Source organism: Haemaphysalis longicornis, unplaced genomic scaffold (genome assembly GCF_048455015.1).
Source record: "Haemaphysalis longicornis isolate Haplotype H1 unplaced genomic scaffold, Haemaphysalis longicornis Haplotype H1 scaffold_4, whole genome shotgun sequence".
NCBI classification, from domain to species: Eukaryota; Metazoa; Arthropoda; class Arachnida; order Ixodida; family Ixodidae; genus Haemaphysalis; species Haemaphysalis longicornis.
Genome location: NW_027526361.1, coordinates 188,369,688 through 188,377,098, shown reverse-complemented (window position 1 = coordinate 188,377,098; position 7,411 = coordinate 188,369,688).

Below are 7,411 nucleotides of genomic sequence, written 5' to 3'. Positions count from 1 at the left end.
ATTTTCGGAAAAGTTTTTTGCACGCTGAGGTGTGTATGTTTTCTCAGAAGGGACCGTAGCTGCTGCGCTTGACAAAAAACATGCGGCTTGTAGTCATGCTGCATTACCATCAACTTTTCTTGATCAAAAGCCTCCCAGCAAGTTAAATACCAAATCATGTTGTCAGCTTTGCAATCCGACGGCGGTGACAGAGGATAATTACCTGGGAATGACACCACCTTTCCGCTACTGAGCTTTGGTTCGGAGAAAAGGTCGTTTTATTTTGCGAAAGCGTATTTCTGAAGGTTCCCCACATGTGTATCAAGTGGACCTGGCATTTTCAGCCACTTTCCAGCAGTTTCCATTCTGTTTGTGTGTTGCAAGCTTCATATTTTGTGCTATTACGCAGTTACCCGACTTCAAGCCGATTTTCCATAGCACCCCCATCGCCCTCTACTATTCCTCGAAAAAAGAACGCCTTTCGTGATATCGCTTCACCCATGCCCTACTTTTGCGATAACAGCTCCAGCTGAAAGTCAAAAAATAACACCAAGTCATCGGATATCACTTCAGACAAGGAAATATTTCATCAGCCTTGAACACTGCAGCTGTTCACTGGCCAGTTTTGTTAGTACGAGGCTATTTTTGGAGGTCTAGTGTTGCTTCTTACTGGAACTGTCTATTCTGGCAGTCTTCAAAAGGTTTGACATAGTGTCTTTTTGAAAATGTGAGGCAGCACTCTTTTCGTCGTGCGAAAGCTTGCTGGGCACAATTCTAGTGCATCGCAACTTATTCCTGCAAGCAGGGCTACCATAGCGAGTCAGAAGATGACAATAAACCGCAAGTGAAAGTTCTGGAAGTTGGGCCCCTAATAATATCAAACCATTTCAGAGAACCATCCAGAATTGTGTATTTTGGAATGAATGTTGGGCTTCACTACGAGACGCGGGCACCACGCGTGCAAGCACCACGCGGGCACCATGGGGACAAATTAATTTGCAGTACTGAATTTTTTCTTGGACAGGCTTTCTGAATGTGAACCTTCAAAATGTGTATTCTAAATTTTTTTCCACTGTTGATGGTTTGTTATACACATCTTTTTTTCATTTTTCTTTACGTTGACAGAACTTTTGTTTTGGATTTTTTTTTGCAATCATTATGCAAACGTTATACAGCTGGCGTTGAATCATCCACATTTTTTGCCACTGCACTATGTGCATAACCAACACATTTAGCAGAAAAAAATGTTTTCTTAGAGCCCTAAAAACTGGTCAATTTTCTGCGGTAACAAAAGAGTTGAGATCAACTCTTGTGTCAGCTTTACTGCATCACTCTCAATGTGTGCAGAGAAGCCCCTCTAGTGCATGAGAAGTTTGAGAACAAAAAGTTGGACATCCAAAGACAATAAATTGGGCTAGGCAGACTAATTATTGTGGCATGCCCCATCAAGGCCGTAGTGTCAGCTTTACTGCATTGCTCCCAGCTCGTGCAGAAAAGCCCATCCAGTGCATCCGAAACTTTGGAACAAGATTTGTGCAAAATTTAATTATATGAGAGTTAAAAATACGGGTACGGAAACTAAATGCGTTGACATTAATTCAAGGAGACAAGTGGTTTAAAATTTTATTTTCTTGCGGCCACTAAGAACATAAAGAAACCGAGGCACATAACAAGGCAGTGGTGCCCTTTGTACTGACAACTTAGGTTTCTTTTCCATCAGTATTAAGTGTGATCTCAATAACTATAACTGTAAGCATTATTTAGTGCTTCATGCTTTCACTTAAGCTAACAATTGTTGAAGGAAAAAACTTAATGGGGTGCAGACATTGCATGCAGAGTAGAAAATATAGTCAGTCTTATTGAATAGCTTAAAAAAAGTGGGAAAGTTAATCAGTGAAGCGTAGATTGAAGGTTCAGGCAAATTGCTACCAAGCCTAAAAGCAAAAGAAAAGCGCAAGAAGCAGCACACCCAGCGGCTTTTGCTCAGGAAATAGGGGGGGGGGGGTAATCTATGATGTGTCGTTCTCATCTGGAGAAGTCGATATCTTATTTGTCTCTTGGCAATGAGGCTTTTGGCATGTACCCCCTCATTGCGAATCATGCAAGGACAAGCCTTCTTTGGGCCAAGTTTGACTTCTGGAAAAAGCTAAAGCACTGATTTGGGAGCTCTTGAATGTTTATTATATCAGGAAAAAGAGCACAGTGAACCTCTAAGCAAATAAACTTGAATATTTAGAAACTTCGCTATGATTCCTTTGTTACCATTGTGCGGCCTACTATTAAAGGGTGTTATTTGAGACGATGCATTCAATACACTTAGTTGCAAGAAATTGCTTGCCCTATCATCTTCTTTGTCATGTGCGTTGGACTTGACTTTTTTTTAAACTTTGTACCAACTTGCCTAATGCTTTTTATTTTTACTGAACAGGTTGAGTTAGTATTTATCCCCCTCCTGTGTTTTGCAGTATGGAGCATTCCCTTTGTGCAGCAGGTGTCTCAGCACACTTACTGCTTTGTTAGTCGTGCTGCTTTCATGCTTTACATAGATATTTTCATACCATCAAAAGTAGGGAGTAGCAGCCTTTTGCACTCCTAAATTCTTAGTCTCCCTCCCTGGAGCTGTAAGATCGTCTTTACGGATGCAATTATTTTTTAAGCCTTAGCATTTCTGGCGTGTCCATATGTAACTTCATACATTATACATATGTTCCCCAATACAAAACATTTCATAACAAAAACAGAATGGCGAAGCAAGGAAATGTAGTGGCAAGAGGTGTGTTCCTCGCCCTCTTTTTTGTCAGGCACTGGGCAGCTAGCCTGTTGTTGATGATTTTACTGTGCCGGCTACAATTTCACTTTGCTTTTGTCTTATCGTTCTATTTCTTTTCATTGATATTTCTGGCAGGTCCGAGACAAGGCCTGGTGCGAGACTGGAGGACCCGAGGACACCTTGCAGCGCTTGTGCACGGCATGTGAAGATTTGTGGATTGACTTCATGTGCGCTTTATGTAAGAAGTCTGCCTTAGAAAAACAGCAAGCAGGAAAGAAGCCTTTAAAAATTATTGCAATTTATTTTCACACCACTTTAACCTTGCAACAGCAGGTATTCAAAGCTGGTTAACACAATACTTGTTGTGATTCAATATCATTCCTGTTAGTCTAGCATGCCTTCGTTGTGACAAGCCATAGCGAACAGTGAAACATGCTTTGTGTATCTATTATTTTTAAGCTATTTGCTTTTTATTTTGTGATTTAAAATAGCTGTGATACCCTAACCAGGCTTTTCATTCAAATCTGTATCACATTCGTCTTTAATAAAATAGTTTTCAATTACATTTGGTTTGCTTTGCTGTACTTGTATGAAACAGCTCATGAACCTGCATGCATGTGGGCTAAAATTAGTTATGTGAGCTAAGTTAATGTTTTCCACAAAACCAGAGAATTCTCTTAATGATTAGAATCACTATGTTTGTGACTTACTTGACTGCTACCATGGGATTTGTATCTCCTCAAGATGGAGAAGTGGTCATAAAGCAACAATCATGACCCTCTTACGACAATAGGGGTAACTAAGGGGTTTGTGTTGACCACCTACGTCAGATTTGCACATATACTGCAATGATTCCACTGGCAGTAGCACTGACCATGTCTTGGAGGGTCACCCGTACACTTCCACGACTCTTTCACCACAAGCATCACGGGACCCTTCATAAAAGGGGCGTCCTCACAACTCCTGCTACAGTGTCGCGATGATCATCAGGAAGGAGTCCCGTGACTCTCTTTTTTCATTAGGTTAGGGTCGCCGCAATCAGTGACGACTCTAAAAAGGTAGTAACCCATACTCTACTGTGACTACTGTGATGGGGTCCGCATGACCCCCTTTCAAAAAGAGTGGCGTGACTGTGTGTAAGGGGTTCCGAGGAAGAGTCAATTTTGTGGCACGTAAATACCCCCCGAAGAGGGTCACGGGAACCCCCTTTTTTCTTAGTGTGTGGAAATGAAGCGCCTAGACATCGAGGCATCTCGATCTAGGCGTGAGAGTGACAGCAGCGCGCCAAGCGTGCAGTCTGCGGCGACTGAGCGACCTACGTTACGAATGAGTGACCTAATGCGACCCTACAAGGTAGGAGAAGACATCGGTCTTTTTTTGGTCAACTTCGAGCGTTCGTGCGAGAAGGCCCAGTTTAGTCGAGACTCATGGCCGCAAAAGCTGCTTACGCTTTTTCCAGGCGAGGCATCCGACGGGATGGCGCGCTTGCCAAAGGAGGAGGCGGAGGACTACGAGAAAGTCAAGTGGAGGCTCCTGCGTAAGTACAGGCTGTCAGCAGAGGCGTTTCGCCAGAAGTTCCGTGAAGCCGAGAAAGCTAAGGGCGAGTCGTACTCGGAGTTCGCTTATAAGCTGAGGGCTAAAATGATGAGTGGCCCAAAGAGGCAAAGGCTTTCGGAGAGCACGACAAGGTAGTGGAGTGCTTCGGTCTCGAACAGTTTTACCGCCAACTACCGGAGAACCTGAGACTGTGTGTGCAAGATAGGCCAGGGGTAAATACTGTGGATCATGCAGCTCAGCTAGCCGACGAGTTCGTCGCACGTCGAGGTGCGCAGGGGCCGAAAGACGGCCAAAAAGATTTCAGGCCGAGGCCTGTTAAATCAGGGCCGAAAGGCAGAGCTCCCTAAGAAAAGAGCGGAGCGAAATTGGCCGAATCCGCGAATAATGAAACGTGCTCCGAAAACGAAAAGAGCGCAAACGCAGATGCACAGCGCCGAAAAAAGGCTTTCGAAACGCGCAAGCAGTCCGCGTGCTACAATTGTGGCGAGACAGGGCATTTTGCCGCAAGTTTCAAAAAGGGCAAGCTTGTCTTTCACATAGTAGACCAGCATGAGAATAGCAGACAATTTTTGGAGCTTGCAGTTAACGGCAAACCGGGCCTAGTTCTTCGCGATTCTGCAGCAACGATGAACGTGGTCCACCTGTCCTACGTCGAACCGCACCAATTCATGGGCGATTGCGCGTGGATAAAGCAGGCCGTAGAAGCGCAAAGCGTGTGTGTTCCGATCGCCAGGATAACCATCGATGATCCCTTCGGAAAGCTCGAAACAGAGGCCGCTGTCTCTCCCAGCCTTCCGGCGCAGTATCCGTATCTTTTGTCGAACAGGTCCGATCAGCTACTGCGCGAAAGGGGACTCGTTTTCGGGGAGGGGATAGTGTTCGCGCTGACGCGCTCGAAGGCTCGGGAACTCGGAGCGAAGGCGGCGGTTGAAAGCAGGAACGATTCGCGAAGAGAGGAGGTGGGGAAGCTTGCTGATACTATAGCGCCGACGTTGGTTCCGAGCGCGGCCAGTCTGCCTCCTTGCGGGTTCAGATCGCTGGTATCGAGCAGCCACAGCCCGCTGAAACAGATGATTCTCTGGCAGAGCTTTTTGTAGCACCGACGTCGGAAAGTTTAGAGCGGTTGCTGCACTTCGGTAGTACGGCACTGAGCGCGGAGCAACGAAAAGATCACACGCTGGAAAAGTTACTGGACAATGTAACTGAAGGGGTTGCGAAAAAAAACGTAAGGTTCCAGACGAGGGAGGAGATACTTTATCGCAAGTATCGGGGCCGGAGAGGGGTAGAATATGGCCAATTAATTGTCCCGCAGGTCTATCGTCAGGATTTGTTGCGTCTCGCACACGGCAACTCGTGGTCAGGGCACCTAGGCATACGAAAAACAAAGACCGCCTATTGCAGGAGTACTACTGGGGTGGATGCTTTCGCGACGTCGAAAACTTTGTGCGCACTTGTGATGTGTGCCAGAGAGTGAGCAAGCCGGGAGACAAAACCAAAGCGCCCATGAAACTTGTGCCGGTTATCACGAAGCCCTTTCGCCGTCTCGTGATCGACACGGTTGGCCCACTGCCTGCGACGATCTCTGGCTACCATCATATCTTGACAGTGCTCTGTCCTGCTACTAAGTTCTCCGCGGCCGTACCCTTGAGGGAGTTGAGCTCAGTGGAAATTGTGAACGCCTTACTGTTAGTGTTCGCGAGGGTTGGCTTCCCGGCGGAAATACAGTCAGGCCAGGGTATAGTTTTTACGAGCGCACTAACAACGACGTTTTTCGAGAAGTGCGGAGTAAAGCTCATTCATAGTTCCGTGTACCACCCTCAGTCGAACTCTGTCGAGAAACTGCACTCAGTAATGAAGCCCGTTCTCAGAGCCATGTGCTACGAACGAAAGGCTGACTGGCAGCTGTGTTTGCCGACCGCGATGTTTGCTTTGAGAACGGCTCCTCACGAGACGACCGGGTCCACGCCAGCGGAACTTGTTTACGGGCGCTCGTTACGTTCCCCCCTCCGCATCCTCCGGGAATCGTGGGAAGGTAGGGGCGAAGACCCGATGGTTGTAGAATACGTACTCTCGCTGATGGACCGCTTGCACAGGGCACAGCAGCTAGCGGGCACCGCAATGAGCACAGCCCAGAAAAAGTCAAAGCCCTACTACGACAAAGGAGCCAGGCCGCGTCAGTTTCAGGTTGGCGACCAGGTAACGATTTTGCGGCCGTCTCAACGCCACAAACTAGAAGTTCAGTGGGAAGGCCCGGCAAAAATCCTTCAAAAATTATCTCATACAAACTACGTTGTGAGCGTTCCTGGAAAGCGCAAGCTCCATCAAGTATACCACAGCAACCTACTAAAGCCCTACAGGCAGCGGGAAGCGGTTGTGCAAATGCTAGTTAACATACCCGAGTAGATTCCCCCCGAAATTCCGGAATTGGGGCCGCTTACCCATTACGGCACAAGTAGGCTCGTTAACGACCTAGTAACGAAGGCGGAGCTGCAGCCTGACCAAAAACGTGAGTTGCAGGCACTGTTAGAAGAACTATAAACTTCGAGCCGGCGAGGTAACAGGACAGTTTTTGCACCGCCCAAACGAGACACGCACACTCCTTTTCGGGGGCGCTGTACGCTTCTTCACGAATAGTCAGCTTACGACTTGCGTACAATACTGGGTGCTCCTCATTGTCGTCAGTTCTGACACAAAACAACGCATATCCCACGGTCACTAGCCTGACCAAAAAGGTGAGTTGCAGGCACTGTTAGAAGAGTTCTCGGACCGGTTTTCGGATAAGCCTGGCAGAACTTCCCTCTTAACTCATGACATCGAGCTTACGTCATCCGAGCCCGTGCGTTCAAAGGCGTATCGAGTGTCGCCGCGACAGCGCGAAATTTTGGAAACTGAAATCCAGAAAATCTTGGCTCTGGATGTGATAGAGGCTTGCGAAAGCGACTATACTTCGCCCCTGATACTGGTTGACGTTCCTGGCAAGGATACGCGACCATGTATAGACTATAGGCAGTTAAACCTTATCACTAGAGACCACACCTACCTGGTGCCGAACATAGAAGAACGTATCGAGAAAGTAAGAAGCGCTTGCTTTATTTCCACTTTTGA